The 18,212-nt window shown below is 47.7% G+C and overlaps 1 protein-coding gene across 4 annotated transcripts in view; it reads left to right on the plus strand.

Moving 5' to 3' along the window:
* Positions 1–18,212, plus strand: part of NUMA1 (nuclear mitotic apparatus protein 1) — a 74,325-nt gene that overhangs the window by 13,047 nt on the left and 43,066 nt on the right. For 3 of the 4 annotated variants that reach the window (XM_054015934.1, XM_054015937.1, XM_054015936.1), the window contains exon 1: positions 14,972–15,107. The exons of the other annotated variant lie outside the window; for it this stretch is intronic. The gene's annotated coding sequence lies outside the window, so the exon portion shown is untranslated. Of the gene's footprint in view, positions 1–14,971; positions 15,108–18,212 lie in introns of those variants that run through there. 4 annotated transcript variants of the gene reach the window in all.

Raw genomic sequence — 18,212 nt, forward strand, 5'->3', positions numbered from 1 at the left:
GATCTGACCTTTTAAAGAGAATGGGGAGGTGATAAGTGATAGTCAGCATATCAGCAACAGTCAGTCAAGAACAAATCATGTCAAACCAACCTGATAGCTTTCTTTGACAGGGTAATAAGCCTTGTAGATGGGGGAAAAGTGGTAGACTTGGTATATCTTGACTTCAGTAAGACTTTTGATACTGTCTCATGACCTTCTCATAAACAAACTAGGGAAATACAACCTCGATGGAGCTTCTGTGAGGTGGGTGCATAACTGATTGATAATTACTCTCTAGGAATAGTTTTCCAATGGTTCAGTCAAGCTGGAAGGGCATATCAAGGGGGGGTCCCACAGGGATCAGTTATAGGTCTGGTTCTGTTCAATATCTTCATCAATGATTAGGTAATAGCATAGAAAGGACACTTAAAGTTTGAGGATAATACCAAGCTGGGAGGGGTTGCAAGTGCTTTAGAGGATAGGATTAAAATTCAAAATGATCTGGACAAACTGGAGAAATGGTCTGAAGTAAATAGGATGAAATTCAATAAGGACTAATGCAAAGTACTCCACTTAGGAAGGAACAATCAGTTGCACACATACAAAATGGGAAACGACTGCCTAGGAAGGAGTACTGCGGAAAGGGATCTGGGGGTCATAGTGGATCACAAGTTAAATATGAGTCAACTGTGTAACACTGTTGCAAAAAAGCAAACATCATTCTGGGGAGTGTTGTAAGCAAGACATAAGAACTAATTCTTCTGCCCTATTCCACATTGGTTAGGCCTCAACTGGAGTATTGTGTCCAGTTCTGGGTGCCACATTTCAGGAAAGATGTGGACAAATTGGAGAAAGTCCAGAGAAGAGCAACAAAAATGATTCAAAGTCTAGAAAACGTGACCTATGAGGGAAGATTGAAATAACTGGGTTTGTTTAATCTGGGAAAGAGAAGACTGAGGGGGGACATAAGTTTTCAAGTATGTCAAAGGTTGTTATAAGGAGGAGGGAGAAAAACTGTTTTCCCTAACCTCTGAGGCTAGGACAAGAAGCAATGGGCTTAAATTGCAGCAAGGGCAGTTTAGGTTGGACATTAGGGAAAACTTCCTAACTGTCAGGGTGGTTAAGCACTAGAATAAATTGCCTAGGAAGGTTGTGGGATCTCCATCATTGGAGGTTTTTAAGAGCAAGTTAGACAAACACCTGTCAGGGATGATGTAGACAATACTTAGTCCTGCCGTGAGTGTAGGGGACTAGACTAGATGACCTTTCGAGGTCCCTTCTAGTTCCTAGATTCTATGATTAAATCTAGGGTCTCCTGACTTTGAGGATCAGGACACTGGACTTATACACATGTAAGTGTTTACCTGACAAAATCTGAATCCCTTGGAACATGGGTGCTGAATATGATGGCCTGTGGATAAAAACATTGGACAAGAGATGGGTTCAATTCCAGGCTTAGCCACTGACTACTTGTGTGACCTTTGTCAAGCCACTTTATATCTCTGCTCCTTAGTTCCATTGCAGGGTAGGATAAATTCAGCAAAGCTTGTGAGGCACTTGGGTTTATAAAAATATGGTAATAAGTGAATATAATGTAACTGGAATATGCTTCATGCAAAAGGTCTCTTGTAAGGTATCATTACAAAGCTTATAATCTACTGAGTGTGATCATCCTATTTGTATAAATGTACCACTCCTGTATCTGGGACTAGAAATATGAAATATAACTCTCAGGGCCTATTGTAATTATGCAAAGTGTGGGCCATTAATGGTGGTTTGGAATCTTAATGGCTCCCATCAACCAGGACAATTGACTGGGGCTTTGTTTGCAAGCAAGCCTTCCTGTAAGTCAGGCTGGGAGGAATGAAGGCTTAGGGTCTTACAGTGACGTGATCATGTCACATGAACTGGAATCCATCTTTAACCTGGTGCTTTTCCAGTGAGAGGGGGTGGAAACCCAGAGAGAGACAAAGGATTCCCGCCTTATGCAAAAGATATATAAAGGGGTGGAACAGAACAAAGAGAGGAGAGGGGCCATCATGAAGAATCCCCTAGCTATCACCTGAGCTGCAACAAGAGCTGTACCAGGGGAAAGAATTATGCCCAGGCCTGGAAAGTGTCCAGTCTGAGGAAAAAACTTACTGAAGCATCTCTGAGGGTGCGATTATCTGTATTCTGTTTGATTAGACATAGATTTGCGCATTTTATTTTATTTTGCTTGGTGACTTACTTTGTTCTGTCTGTTACTACTTAATCCTACTTTCTGTATTTAATAAAATCACTTTTTACTTATTAATTAACTCAGAGTATGTATTAATACCTGGGGGAGCAAACAACTGTGCATATCTCTCTATCTGTGTTACAGAGGGCGAACAATTTATGAGTTTACCCTGCATAAGCTTTATACAGGGTAAAATGTATTTATTTCGGTTTAGACCCCATTGGGAGTTGGGCATCTGAGTGCTAAAGACAAGCACGCTTCTGTTAGCTGTTTTCAGGTAAACCTGCAGTTTTGGGGCAAGTAATTCAGACCCTGGGTCTTTGTTGGAGCAGATGGGAGTGTCTGGCTTAGCAAGACAGGGTGCTGGAGTCCTGAGCTGGCAGGGAAAATAGGAGCAGAGGTAGTCCTGGCACATCAATTGGCAGCTCCCAGGGGGGTTTCTGTGATCCAACCCGTCACAGTGGTCACTGCAATACCCAGACATAGGTAAAATGTCATTGAAAACTTGCTACATTTGTTACCCATCTGTCACGGAGTGTGGGGGGACACAAGGCCCTGCACCCCTGGCTTCCTGCGATTCACCATGACTCTCAGCCAGCCAGTAAAGCAGAAGGTTTATTTAGACGACAGGAATACAGTCCAAGACAGGTCTTGCCGGCACAGACAACAGGATCCCCCTCAGTTAGGTCCATCTTGGGGTCCCAGGGCGCCCCAGCCCCCTTGCGAGGTCAGAGCCCCGTCTCCCTCCCAGCCAGCTCCTGAAACTCTGCCTTCAGCGACCCCTCCCACAGCCTTTGTTCAGTTTCCCGGGCAAAGGTGTCACCTGGCCTCTAACCCCGTCCTAGGTTCTCATGTTACATGCTCAGGTATTCTCCGTCGGTCAGTCTCCCATCCCCCAATGCAGACTATCCTAGCCACACTCCCCTGTCAGCATTCACAGACCACAGTAAGAATAGTCCCAGTTCGTCACATCTCTCCCCCCTTCGAGACCGAACTGAGCGGGGTCACTTTAGCCAGTGACCCGGGGAAGTTCGAATCTACCCCCGTTCCCGTGGATGATGCCCCAGCATCCCTCCCATTCCTTGGTGAGAATTACACCAGGCCCCTCCAGGTTCACACCCCCCCCTTAGGTCGGGGTTGCTCGGTAGCACTCGTAGTTTGCATGTGGGAAGGTTTATGTGGCCTATGCCCTTTTCCCACCCCAATACCCCTGGGGTTCCAACTGGGCTGGGGTCTTCTCCCAGCATTCCAGTCTGGACGTCGGTGATTCAGGCTCTCTTGGTTCAGAGCCCCCCTTTTAACCTTGGCCACCCTCTGGGAAGGCTCCTCTATGCTGGGCAAGGGTCCTAAAGCCATTTTCCCCTTGTCCCGGGCCTTCCTCCCCTTCTGACAGGGGTCACAGGATCGGCAGTACTGTCGGACAGTAACAAAGACCCCAGGCCAGTAAAAGCTCCGTAGCAGCCTCTGCTGGGTACGCCAGGTTCCCTGGTGCCCTGAGAGGGGAATGTCATGGGCCCGGCACAGCAGCTGGCGGCGATACTTCTGGGGTACCACCAGCTGCCTCCTGATCCCCCCTGACTCTATTTTCCCTGGGGGGGCCCATTCTCGGTACAGGAACCCTTTCTCCCACAGGAACCTTTTCCGGCCACCTCTCCCCATGGTCTGTACCACACTGAGGTCGGCCAGGTCCCTTATCTTCTGCAAGGAGGGATCTTTTTGCAACTCGGCCTGGAACTCAACAGCTGGGACAGGGATGGCCACCTGCTCTTTCTTGCCGGCTGGGTCTGAAGCCGCAGCCTCCCTGAGCCATGTCCCTGAGTGTTCCCTCCCCACCAGGTTAGGGTCATGCGCCTCAGGCAAGGCATCCTCCCCAAGGTCAGGGCGCAGTGCCCCTCGCCGGCTCTGGCTACATGTCATGACCAGGGCACCCTGGGGTTGCTTGGCCAGTCCTCCAGGTCCCCCCCATCAACACCTCAGTGGGCAAATACGGGTGTGCCCCCCACTTCAGGTGTACCCTTGCCACAGGTACCTTGAATGGGGTCCCACCGACCCCCTCAGGGTCAGGTAGGTGTCGGGCACCACCCGATCTGGGGCCACCACCTCGGGCTGGGCCAGCGTCACCTCTGCACCCGTATCCCAGTATCCATTGACCTTCCTCCCATCCACCTCCAGGGGAACAAGGTACTCTCTCCAGAGGGACAGCCCCGCACCCACCCTATAAACCAAAAACCCTGAGTCTGGAGTATCCAGCCCCCCAGAGGAGCTGACCTGGAGCTCTCCTCCCTCCTTAGCAGGTGGTACTCTGCCAGCCCCCCTTCCCTGGGAATGCTGCCTCTCGCCCGGCTGGGTCTCTACCCAGTCAACCCTCTGTGGGTTCGGTCTACTCAGTCTGTCCCTGAGCCTGGGGCACTGGGCCCGTATGTGGCCTCTCTGGCCACAGTGATAGCAGCCCATGTCCCATGGGTTCCCTCGAGTGGGTCGGATGGCCCTGATGCCGGATGTTCCCCTTTGATGGAGTTTTTCCGTATTTTCCCGCTGGGAGGTCCCATGGTGACTCTCTCTCTGCGTTGTGGTGGGACTGTTCCTTTGGGACTCCTCCCTGTTATCCCCTGACCGGCTCTTTACAAACTCATCGGCCAGCCACCCTGCGTGTCGCGGGTTCTCTGGCTTTTTGTCCCTCAACCACAGCCTCAGGTCGGATGGGCACTGCCCATACAGTTGCTCCAGTACCAGCAGTTTGACCAGGTCCTCCTTCGTCTGGGCCCCATCAGCCCACTTGCTGGCGTATCCTTCCATGCGGACGGCTAGTTGCAGATATGAGATCTCGGGGGTTTTATCCTGACTCCGGAACCTTTCCTGGTACATCTCAGGAGTGTGCCCAAACTCATGTAGCAGGGCCTTTTTGAATAGTTCGTAGTCCCCTTTCTCCGCCTCCTCCAGTTGGCGGTACAGTGCCACGGCTTTGGGGTCCAGTAAGGGGGTGAGAAGCCGGAATCTGTCCCCAGGATCAACCTGGTGCAGCTCGCAGGCCATCTTAAAAGCATCCAGGAAGTCATCCATGTCCTCCCCCTCCTTATGTGGGGCCAGGATGCACTTATCAAAGCTCCGTGCAGTCCTGGGTCCTCCCTCATTCACCGCAGCCGGGGGCTCGCGGCCCCTCAGCCTCGCCAGCTCCAGTTCATGATGCCTCCGTTTCTCACGATCCTCCAGCTCTGTTTTAGCTATTTCTCCCATTCCAGCCACTTCCACTCCACGGATGCCGCGCGTCGCCGGGAGGATCCCCTGCTGGCCAGCGAGCTTCGCCGGGAGGATCCCCTGCTGGCCAGGGGGGTCACGGTGCCCTCGGTATTTGCTGGGCTCCTCCCCGCCCTTCCCCTAGGCATAGGAAGGAGGGGTCTCGGGAAGCCCTCAGCAGCCGGCTGACCATTCCTAGATGGGAGAGACACTGGTGCCTGCCTGGTGCCTGCGCTGCATTTGCCAGGCTGCTTCCCTCAGAGACAGGAATCTGTTCATTCGAGCAATCTCCATCCAGCTGGGCAATGAGCTGTTCTTTGGTGAGCCTCCCACTGCGCAGCCCCCTCTGCTTTCACAGCTCCACCAGATCGCTCTTAAGCCGCTTGGCATACATCTTCCTGCAGGCCATTCACAGGCCGGGGTGCTCACTGCTCCCCACAGTTTCCAGGGAGACCCCTAGTGTGCCAGCCCTTCTCGAGGTCACCACCTCTCTGCCAGGGTCGAGCTGCAGACTCCTCCGCCTCTGGGACCACTTGTTGCGATCCCCCGGGGGGCCCTGTTACTGCAAAAGTCCTTCTCGCTGGTCACACACTCCCAGGGGTAATAACCGTCTCTCTCTCACTCTTCAGCACGCCTGGCCCCGTCAATCCCCCTTCGTTTTACTGCTCCCCAGTCACTTACTGCAGGAAGCGCCGTCCACGGGGTGCAGTAGATCCCACCTCTGCCACCAGTTCTCACGGAGTGTGGAGGGACACAAGGCCCTGCACCCCCGGCTTCCTGCAATTCACCATGACTCTCAGCCAGCCAGTAAAGCAGAAGGTTTATTTAGACGACAGGAATACAATCCAAGACAGGTCTTGCCGGCACAGACAACAGGACCCCCCCTCAGTTAGGTCCATCTTGGGGTCCCAGGGCGCCCCAGCCCCCTTGCGAGGTCAGAGCCCCGTCTCCCTCCCAGCCAGCTCCTGAAACTCTGCCTTCAGCGACCCCTCCCACAGCCTTTGTTCAGTTTCCCGGGCAAAGGTGTCACCTGGCCTCTAACCCCGTCCTAGGTTCTCATGTTACATGCTCAGGTATTCTCCGTCGGTCAGTCTCCCATCCCCCAATGCAGACTATCCTAGCCACACTCCCCTGTCAGCATTCAAAGACCACAGTAAGAACAGTCCCAGTTCGTCACACTATCACAGCGACCACACTCTGAAAGGCCATGTCTGTGCTGGGTATCTTTTTTGTACTGGGTCAGCTACACCGATGCAAAGCCACAGTGCGGATGTGCTGCACTGGGGTCAGAGGGGGCTTACAGTAGTGATTTATTCTCATTGCGCCAGTGAAACGTTTAGTAATTTCCCTCATCTGAGGTGACTCTGATCTAACTCATTCACTTGAAAAGTCAAGTGAAGACAGGCACGCTGCTTCTATCACACGCTAAGATGGTCAAGCTAAAGCCCAGGATAGCATATGTTAAAGTATCCACTGCCCAATCTACACCAGATTTTTCAAAAGTGCCAGAATGTGTTTTAATATCACACCTCTGAAGTCTAAGTCTAGACAAGGCCCAATTGATGTGAAAACTCAAGTTAGTTAAGGGGACAATGTTGACTTGAAATCTAGTCAAGTATTAGAGGGGTAGCCGTGTTAGTCTAAATCTGTAAAAAGCAACAGAGGGTCCTGTGGCACCTTTGAGACTAACAGAAGTATTGGGAGCATAAGCTTTCGTGGGTAAGAACCTCACTTCTTCAGATGCAAGTCAAGTGTAATCTAGTGTATTTTTAAAAATTGAGTTAAAAGGATTTTCTTGATCTGTATATAAAGACTCTTATTAGGGTTGTCGATTAATCACTGTTGATTCACATGACTAACTCAAAAATTAATCGTGATTAATCACAGTTTTAATTGCACTGTTAAACTATGTTTTTCTACATTTTCAAATATATTGATTTCAATTACAACACAATACAAAGTGTACAGTGCTCACTGTATGTCATTTATTACAAATATTTGCACAGTAAAAATGATAAAAGAAACAGTATTTTTCAATTAACTTTATGCAAGTACTGTAGTGCAATCTTTTTATCCTGAAAGTGCAACTTACGAATGTAGATTTTTTTGTTTGTTTGTTACATAACTGCACTCAAACAAAAAAATGTAAAACTTTAGAGCCTACAAGGCCACTCAGTACTACTTCTTGTTCAGCCAATCGCTAAGACAAACAAGTTTGTTTACATTTATGGGAGTTAATGCCGCCCCCGTCTTATTTACAATGTCACCTGAAAGTGAGAACAGGCATTCGCATGGCACTTTTGTAGCTGGCATTACAAGGTATTTACGTGCCAGATATGCTAAACATTCGTATACCCCTTTATGCTTCGGCCACCATTCCAGAGGACATGTTTCCATGTTGATATTTGTTTAAAAACAAAACAAAAATTTAATTAAATTTGTGACTGAACTCCTTGGGGAAGAATTGTATATCCCCTGCTCTTTTACACCCGCATTCTGCCATATTTCAGGTTATAGCAGTTTCGGATGATTACGCAGCACATGTTGTTTTTACGAACACTTTCACTGCAGCTTTGACAAAATGCAAAGAAGGTACCAATGTGAGATTCCTAAAGATAGTGACAGCACTCGACCCAAGGTTTAAGAATCTGAAGTGCCTTCCAAAATCTGAGAGGGACGAGGTGTGGAGCATGCTTTCAGAAGTCCTTAAAAGAGCAACACTTCAGTGTGGAAATTACAGAACCCGAACTACCAAAAAAGAAAATCAACCTTCTATTGGAGGCATCTAACTCATGATGATGGAAATGAACGTGCGTCGCTCTGCTCTGCTTTGGATTGTTATCAAGCAGAACCCGTCATTAGCATAGATGCATGTCCCCTGGAATGGTGGTTGAAGCATGAAAGATATATGAATCTTTAGCGCATCTGGCACGTAAATATCTTGAAATGCAGGCTACAACAGTGCCATGTGAATGCCTATTCTCACTTTCAGGTGACGTAAACAAGAAGCAGGCAGCATTATCTCCCATAAATGTAAACAAACTTGTTGGTCTTAGCGATTGGCTGAACAAGAAGTAGGACCGAGTGGCCTTGTAGGTGCTAAAGTTTTATATTGTTTTGTTTTTGAGTGCAGTTATGTAACTGTAGTAGGTTTGTGCCGGGGCTCAACCCTCCTGGGCTGAGGGGAGCCACACTGACTCACTACAAGCACAGACAGTCAACGCCCAGGCCCTTCGATGCAGGCCTGAGTGGCCCACAGTTCAGGGAGCTCAGGCCCTCTGGTGCAGGGGCTGAGCAACAACACAGCAGTTTGTTTGGTAGGCCCAGGTTCCTACACCTGAGAGTTGGGTGAAGGGGAAACCTGCCACCGGGGGACGCAGGCCCACCCACTCCACTGCGTCCCAGCCCAGGGCCCTAGCAGCGGCTCGTGTCGCTGCTGGTCAGTGGGGTGTCCTGACTGAAACACACTGACATCGGCTCATGTGTGTCTACAGCCTGACTGGGGTCGGCTACCCCCGGGCTACTTCCGTGTTCCCCCTCAGGGGCTACCTCGTTGGCGACGCCGGGTTCGGGCCAGTCCAGCAGCATCGGTTCCTCTGGTCCAGGGCTTGGGGTCAGGTCCGGCAGCTCCTTGGGGAAATCCGGCCACTGGGGCTCGGGCGGCTCCTCCGGATAACAGCAGGGGCGGAGGGGCTCTGGGGGCTCCTCGCCTTCGTAGTTGGCGCGAGGCAGGCCCGACGGCTCCTCCCAATACCGGGTGCGGGGGGGCTCCTGCGGCTCCTCCTCGTAGTGGGCTCGGGGCAGGTCCAGCCAGTTAGGGCAACGGTCTCGGGTCTCAGAGGTCTCCCGGCGGCACGTCTGCTTCCTGCGGCAGCTGGGCTCTGACTGAGCTCTGGCGGCCAGTTTTTATACTTCCTGTCCCGCCCCTTGAGTTCCGGGGGGCGGGAACAGGCGGCGGTGGCTCCGCCAACTCGGGTGCCGGCAGGGGTGCTCCCTCTGCTGGGCAGGAGAGGAGCCACACCAACTCACTACAGTAACAAACAAAAATCTCCATTTGTAAGTTGCACTTTCACGATTGTTTTATTTTTGAGTGCAGTTTTTTTGTACATAATTCTACAGTTGTAAGTTCAACTTTCATGATAAAGGGATTGCACTACAGTACTTGTATTAGGGGAATTGAAAAATACTATTTCTTTTGTTTTTTACAGTGCAAATATTTGTAATCAAATATAAATATAAAGTGAACACTGTACACTTTGTATTCTGTGTTGTAATTGAAATCAATATATTTGAAAATGTAGAAAACATCCAAATATATTGAAATAAACAGTATTCTATTTAACAGTGTGATTAATCACGATTAATTTTTGACAGCCCTACTTATACCACTTGCCATCATAATATGCTAGTACCTGTCCATTAGTGCCTGTGCTAACTTCTCTGGTCTCTCAACCACACTTATGAATGGTTTTAAAAAATGAGTCTCCCCCTTGCTTAAAAAGCTCAAACAGGAGAAACTGAATGTGGGGGAGAGGGGGAAATGAAATGGACTATATACGAAGTGCTATAATTGGCACAAAATGAATGGAAAAAAGACCGTCTCCAGTCTTTCAATTATAGTTAAGCTTTGCAGAATTCAGTTTTTTTGTAACTTTGATAGATAATATTGATTTGTTTTTTAAGCATTTTATTTATTTATATCGATATATATTTTCACAGTTGTGGGAAATTAGGGCGTGGGGGGTCCAGAGGATTACTTAATGACTATAGATGTTGGGATTCAAAAAGCTAAAGCTTTATAAATCGCTAAAACACAAATTGTCTATCACTTGTCAAAATATACAAAGAAAATATTCTTAAATCAAAACAAAATGGTAACTTTGAGTGTGATATAATATCTAATTGAAAGGTGACATAGGGCCAGAAAGAGTTAATTAACTCACAGACTGACCTGACCCAGGACCGAACTTTAAAGACTGGTTAGGAAGATATATAAATGAATAGAGCTTTGAAATGCAAGTCTGCATTGTTAGAGATAGAAGGGTAGATGTTTGCTCAGGTCTTGTGATGTAAGCAAACAAGTCTTGTCTATTGCTATAGCTTTGATTCAAAGATCAAAAAAGGAGTATTAATATTTAGGAAGACACTTGAGTGAAATATTATTATTGTCTCTGTCTCTTTGAAGGTTGTGATAACCTGTATCTGAACTGTTTAATGGATAAATTACCCTGTGCTAATTGCCATGAGGTGGTAAAGTTTGCAGATGACTCTAAACTGCTCAACATAGTTAAGACCAAAGCAGACTGTGAAGAACTTCAAAAAGATTTCACAAAACTAAGTGATTGGGCAACAAAATGGCAAACGAAATTTAATGTGGATAAATGTAAAGTAATGCACATTTGAAAAAATAACCCCAACTATACATACAATATGATGGGGGCTAATTTAGCTACAACAAATCAGGAAAAAGATCTTGGTTTTTGCGGATACAGACTAACACGGCTGCTACTCTGAAACTTGGAGTCATCGTGGATAGTTCTCTGAAGATGTCCACGCAGTGTGCAGAGGCGGTCAAAAAAGCAAACAGGATGTTAGGAATCATTAAAAAGGGGATAGAGAATAAGACGGAGAATATATTATTGCCCTTATATAAATCGATGGTATGCCCCCATCTTGAATACTGCGTACAGATGTGGTCTCCTCATCTCAAAAAAGATATACTGGCACTAGAAAAGGTTCAGAAAAGGGCAACTGAAATGAGTAGGGGTTTGGAACGGGTCCCATATGAGGAGAGATTAAAGAGGCTAGGACTCTTCAGCTTGGAAAAGAGGAGACTAAGGGGGGATATTATAGAGTTTTATATAAAATTGAGTGATGTGGAGAAAGTAAATAAGGAAAAGTTATTTACTTATTCCCATAATACAAGAACTAGGGGTCACCAAATTAAATTAATAGGCAGCAGGTTTAAAACAAATAAAAGGAAGTTCTTCTTCACACAGCGCACAGTCAACTTGTGGAACTCCTTACCTGAGAAGGTTGTGAAGGCTAGGACTATAACAGCATTTAAAAGAGAACTGGATAAATTCATGGAGGTGAAGTCCATTAATGGCTATTAGCCTCGATGGGTAAGGAATGGTGTCCCTAGCCTCTGTTTGTCAGAGGGTGGGGATGGATGGCAGGAGAGAGATCACTTGATCATTACCTGTTAGGTTCACTCCCTCTGGGGCACCTGGCATTGGCCACTGTCGGTAGACCGGATACTGGGCTAGATGTACCTTTGGTCTGACCCAGTATGGCCGTTCTTATGTTCTTAGGAGAAGGAAAGTTAAGCCTATTGTTTTCTCAGGCCAAAAAGCTGCTGGAAATGTATAAAAACCCTGTGATATGACCCTTTTTCATCTCAAATTTGCTTTGGGTTTCAAGAAGGGGAAACCCTAAGCCGTAAGAATTGAGGTCCCCAGTCACTGACTGGAGTCACCCTGAATGTGGACATTGGACTATAATCTATGAACTATTTCTAAAAGGACTTTTGGCAAATGCAAGCTAATCTCGGCTATGTATCTGAACCTCAAAAATTGAGTTCAAGTCTGTCTGTATATTGATCTTTTAACTAACTCTCTCTCAGTTAATAAGAATTGGCTATAAGCGTGTATTTTGGGTAAGATCTTAGTTATAATTGGACCTTGGTGTGTGGCTGATCCTTTGGGATTGGAAGAGCCTTTTCTTTTATATGATGAGATAAGATTTTCAGTAATCATCATCATATCTGACATGTGTCTGGATGGAGGCCTGAAACTGGGCACTTTAAAGGAACTGCGTTGTTTGGACTTCTGAGTAATCAGTGAGGTAATAGAGAAGCTGTTCTGTGTTGGCTTGATAAATCTAAGTATTGGAATATCCACCAGCTTTTGGGGTTTGTCTGTCCTGTTTTGTTTGCAGTTCATCCTAATTGAGTGACCTCAGCTGGCTCCCACGGCCAGCATTGTTACAACCTGTTTTTACTGTTCATTCGTTAGTCTGTTTGTAACAAGCCTAATTCAGAAGTCTAAATGACTGGATTTTGACTAATAAGTTCTCAAGCAGCATTTTTCTTACTTATCTATAATAATAGAAATATACAGATAGGCAGATATTTTTTAGTCAGTTGGGTGTATGGTGAAATAGATCTTTACCGACATTTACCAATAAAAATCTAATCCTTCCAAGCCTAATTATAGTGATCTTGGGTGTTACTTGTACCAATAGTAGGCAAAATGCTTTCAGACAAGCAATTCTTTTACTTGTCAAGGGTGAACGGGACTAGAAATAGAGGGTGGAAATGGAGCAGAGGCGTTGTTGTTGTAACGGGAGCAGGAATTGGACTTCTGGGTTCTAGTGTGAGCTCTAGGCAGAAGCAGTCTTTTTCAGTGTTTGGACAACATCTAGCACAGTGGGGTTCCGGCCTAAGACTAGGGCTCTTAGGTGCTAATAGAAATAATAATGGCTCTACCTGTGTGACCTTGGGCAAGTAACTAAACTGTGCCTTCATTTCCCCATCTGAAAAATGGGAGGGTTCTTGCTTCAAGTGTATTTGTAAGGCTTAATTAGGGGCTGTCTGCAAAGCACTTTGAGATGCCCAGAGGTCAGTAAAGCATTGTCCCTGCCCAGACATAGTAGGAACGCTCTGCAGCTTGTATGTATTGAATACTTTACAGACGCTCATGAAGTAAACCTCAAACCATCTGCAAAATAGGGAGAAGTGTCCTCATTTCTAGAGCGGAGAGAACGAAGGCTGTGACTTTCCCACTGTCATACAGTGAATCATTTGCAGAACCAGGAGCCAGAAGCAAGGTCTCGTGTACCTAGTCCTGTGCTCTGACCACAGGTCCACTCCAAGACACAAACTTCTGTTGACAGCTTTGTGTCTATTCCACCAGCCATGCTGGCCCTTCAGTCCCCCTAAAATGTATCAGCAGCCATTAAGCTCACAGGCAAGTCTAGCTATACTAGACTGAATTTAGAAAGGAAACTGTATAGATTGACAAGGTCTGCAATGCTTATTGTATCCGCCAACGTGCATGCAAGGCTGTAATCTAGCTTCTGGGTGTGCAGCAACTGTGCAGGCTAATGCAGTGGCCGTTGTATACATAACAGCAGCTGTGGTATAGCTTTGGGCATCTGCTCCTGCTTTACTGACAGGGCACGTCCTAGGGCTGAAAGCTCTGCTGGGTTGGCTTCTGTTGCACATCCTGTTGGTATGCATTTGGGAGGGCCCTTTGAATAGCGGTAGGGGGAAACTCTCTGACCCTTCCCCTCAAATTCCCCAGTCGTTGCCAGAGCAGGCAGGCAGCTGGAAACCCTCTGGCCACTGCAGGAATATGCATAGGTTTCAGCAGCCATATTTCCAAGGGAAGGCTGGGATGTACTCAACCGCAACAGAGAGGATCAGTTCAAAGATGTCTGCGTACTTCAGTCAGCAGTAGGGAAAGGGTTAAACACTGACCTGCCCAGGTTGAAGGACACTTTTCACCCTTCATGAATTTACAGATTTCCCCCCCCCCTCCCCCTAACTTCTTAAACCAGCCATGATTGGGATGTTTATCCTGTTTGGTTTTTTAAATCTGGTATCGGCTAGGTCCTTTTTTGAGTCCCTGTGTCGTGGAGAGTTAAACATGGAGTTCTAAAACCCGCTTCAGCATAGTTCCAGCTCCCCGGATTTCAGGTGGAATTGTGCCAGTCCACAACTGCATAAAACCCAGGTGTGCTTAAACAAGGCTTTTCCCGGGCACACCATCTGAAAAGCCAGGTTAGCTGGATCTGTGTCTTCAAGTCTGAATTGCAGAGTGTCCGGGCTCTCAAACCACACTGAAAATGATTTTAAATTGGCGCTTGGGTCCCCAGCCCCCTTTTTGTGATGATCTTCGACTCTGTCACTGTAACACAACGTAATCGTCTCTGTGAGCAGGTTGCCTATTTTTATAATGCCCCATCACTAGCCCCACTCTGGTTCCAAGACCTTTTGGAGCTGAAGGGAGGCGGGGGGGCGGAATTGCTCTTAAATGGCTAAATTGAAAATTACTGTCCATGGATTCGAGGGCCAGAAGGGAACATTGTAGTCTGGGACTTTATAGCCAATTCCCTTGGTAAATTGTTCCAATGATAAATTTTTAACAGTGAGAGTAATTAACCCCTTACTGCCAGTCCGAATTTGTCTAGTTTCACATGAAGCTAGGAAACTAACACGGGTGCCTAAGGATTTCCCTTTAATGTCTGTGTGGCGCTGCGTAAGTGCCAAATCTGATCGTTCCTTTTCTGGTGGAATGCCGAGGTATAAACCGGTCGCACCAAGCGTCTGTATCTAGGAAAAGGTTTAATGGGGCGGATCGGTTTCCTACAATGTGTCCATTTAGCATGACTGTCCATTTCTGAATTTGGTGGCAGCTTGCCACCTACTGGGGCTGCTCCTGCCGCGCATCTTTTGGTGCCGTGTGCCTTTAAAGAAAGCAGACTCCTTGCTGTGACGTCTCTCTGGCTGTGGGCCAGGAAGCGGGGGAACCATCTCCTGCCAGCCTGAGAAGAAAACCAACAACTTTTCTTTTGTGTGTGGTTACTCTCCCTTTTTTGGTCTCTTCCAAGGTTTTAAATGCTAATGGCGGATTAAAACCCTTACACAGATTGTGGCTTTAGAAGTCTGGTAAGGCCTCAGCGAAGACTTTCTCTATCTTCCTTGTTTGTTTAAACATGGATGGAGGGGGGTGGCGTGGAGGGGGGTGTTTTAAAAAAATAATAATAAAATCACGGTCTCCTAGCTCCAAAGTCGGGCTGGATTATTGGGATTCTTTAAAATCAGCAGGATCAAGATCTCCTGCTTGCTCTGAAAGGTGCGAATAAGTAGCTAAACTCTGAAGCGACAGGCTAAGTTTGATTTGCCAACATCCGGGAGTTTTGGCTTCCCGTGGAGAGGGTGGGTTTTTTTCAAAATAAGTGTCTTTGTACTGACTGCGCTCGGTGGTGGGGGGTGGCCCCTTTCATCAGGCCGGTGGGGGCTGGGAATAGACGCAAACCTGATTTTTTTGGTGGGGGGAGTGGGAAAGATGTACGTGAAAGACTGTGGTGTTGGTTAATGACCCAAGTGGCAAGCGCTCAAATTCAGGCAAATTGCTGCGTGCTTTCTGCAAAAGGAGCACCGCCCCCTGTTCCTCCTCTTTCCTCTAAATCCAGGCCAGAGCTCTGAGGAATAGGGAATCAGGGGGCGGGGGAGGGAGAATATAAGCAAGCAGCAGTGCTGGGGACTAGAGGAGTGGGAGTGGATCGTCTCTTCCTCTGGGTGTGTGGTTTGTTAGCAGAATTGCTAAATCCAAAGGAACATCCTTGCCTAACGTGGTATTTTGGCTGGGTTAGCCACTGCAGCAGAGCACAGTCCCTTGTGTTAAAACCAGTCCTGTCTCTGTCCATTGCTGCTGTAACTCCCCTGAATGGCCATGGATTGAAGCTTTAGTGCAGCGTATTCTGTCAGGGTTGGATTTTACTCCCCTTGTGTTCAGTCCAGGTGAGGATGCCGCTTCTGCAGCGGTGTGGGGCTTTGGGCGTCAGAGTGGTACCTGCAGTTGTAAAGCACTGGTAGCAAGACTAAGGCTTTGGTTACGTCACATTTGAAAGCTTTTATTCAGGTATCGCCAACACCGATTCCGCCACCGTGAGCGCGGCCTTGCAGCGGAAATTAAATTTTTCTTCCCTTTGATACTTTGAGCTGCTGACCTTTCTTCCCCATCCCTGAAGTGAGGGAGCCTAGAGGAAGAGAGCAGCAAGCATATCTGCCTAAAGCATGGAAGATCGCTGGCTGGCATGTCTCCTCCTCCAGGGGAATATATGGTCCCTACTCTCCCTAGGGAGTGAGCCACTCTGCCCGGCGTAGAACCTTCTGTCGGGCATCAGCTGCACCACAGGCTGGCCGTGACAAAGAAGTGGTCTGATCACAAGGCTGAGAGTGGAGAATGCTGGAGTTCTAATCCCATCTTGGACACTGACTTCCTTTGTTCTTGGGCAATTCACTTAATTTACTATTTTATTATTGGCATTGAAGGGCTCACCCAGGTTCAGGCCCTTTTAGGCTAGGCATCCTACGCCTTAAACGAGTTCATGCCCTAAGGAATTTATAATCTAAACGGCAAGAGGAGACAAACAAGTGGACAGGAGGAGAAAGGACTAAGTAGTAACAGGATGTTTCACGCTGTGCCTCGCTTTTTCCATCTGGATAACGGGGCTAGCACCTCAGAGGTGTAGCAAAGATCAGTTACTTAAGTTAAAATTTTCAATCTTGTGTTCCAAAAGGTAAGTACCCAAATAAGAGGGGCCAGACTTTCACAGGTGCTGAGTGTCCCATTGACGTCAACAGGACCTGCAGGTGGGAAATAGGGCAGCTTATTGAGGTGCACAACTTAATGCGTTCAAGTGAGAACTATAGCAGCCTGGAGGGTTTTTTTTAAAAAAAAATGTGAATTTCTTGCAGTCTCCAGCAGCTTTCACCAGCAAGTCTCTACCCTGCTCCCACTGCATCTCAGTCCTGATTCGGAGGAACTACCTCCAGGGATGAGGCAACAGTTTGCCAAAAGATTGAATACCCCAGGGAATCTGCTGAAATGGCCAACAAAGAGTGCCAATTGTGATGGTAGTTTTTGTGATGTGAAAAGCTGCCTGCTAGGAATTAGACCAAGACTGTTTAACTCAGGTGCACTACAGATGCTCATCACCAGAGTATCTGGACGCTTGCATAATCGCCATGACCCCTGCGAAGTTGGGAGCGGAACCCTGGACCTTCAGCTCTTGAATCTCTGCCACTTAAGCTCAAAGAGAATCAAAAAGCGTCTCCCTTCACGTACATCCAGCTGCTGTCATCAGCAGGTAAACGTTTGGCCCTGCCAACCTGAGCCAGGTTTGGACGAGTGAACCAAGCCAATAGGTTCTGTATCCTGTTAGTATTTCTTTGTGTGCTGGAATTTCGGTGGTAACAGGTGGGGTGTTTCCAGCAAAGCCATGGTTTGCGCAGACGTTCTCTGCCCTCTTCACCAGACGGTGGTGAGAAATGGCGTGGTCTAAGCAGATGCTGAAAACTCCAAGCAGTCACTCAGCCAGCAGCACGAAGGAAATCTTCCCTGGTGACTGAGGGTCTAACCCATGACCTCCTGCAGCATCGATTCGCTTTTATCTTTTAAAGCATATGTTCCAAGTCCTCGTGGCTGCAAGGAAAGCTCTCCCAACGGAAACGGAGTGTGAACTGCTTCAGGGCTGTCTTTGAGTCTGTAGATAGACTGCTCCGTTATCGCTGCTGCTGCCCCAGGCTCTGGCAAACAGCAGCTGGATGTAAATGAACCAGACTGTCCATTTCACTGCTGGTGTTTAGAACCTGAGAATGACAATGCCATGGTCAAGAATCAGGTCACTTTGTGCTCTTGCTTGGGAGAGCTCTGAGGAGCTGCAGCTAACCTGGGAAGTGGCGTTATCCTGGTGAGGAAGGCGACAAAACAAGTCTGAAGGAGAGAATTAGAGAAGACCTGACTTGCACCCCTTAGAGAAGCCAGGGAGCTCTGGAGCGTGGAGCAGAGATCCAGCTTGGCTTTTCCAACAGCAAGAAGGGGCCTGTGGACTTTCCTGTTCTGGCACCTATTAGCCAGAGGCTGATATGAGTGTCCCTAAGCAGCCAGTAGGGACAGCATGCCGGTAAAAAGCACAGCACCCTGCCCTTCCCCGGCAGCTGGGTTTGGCAGTGGGCCTGAACCTCACTGGTGGGTGTCCCGCTAGC

This window comes from Malaclemys terrapin, chromosome 1 (genome assembly GCF_027887155.1).
Source record: "Malaclemys terrapin pileata isolate rMalTer1 chromosome 1, rMalTer1.hap1, whole genome shotgun sequence".
In the NCBI taxonomy this organism is placed as follows: Eukaryota; Metazoa; Chordata; order Testudines; family Emydidae; genus Malaclemys; species Malaclemys terrapin.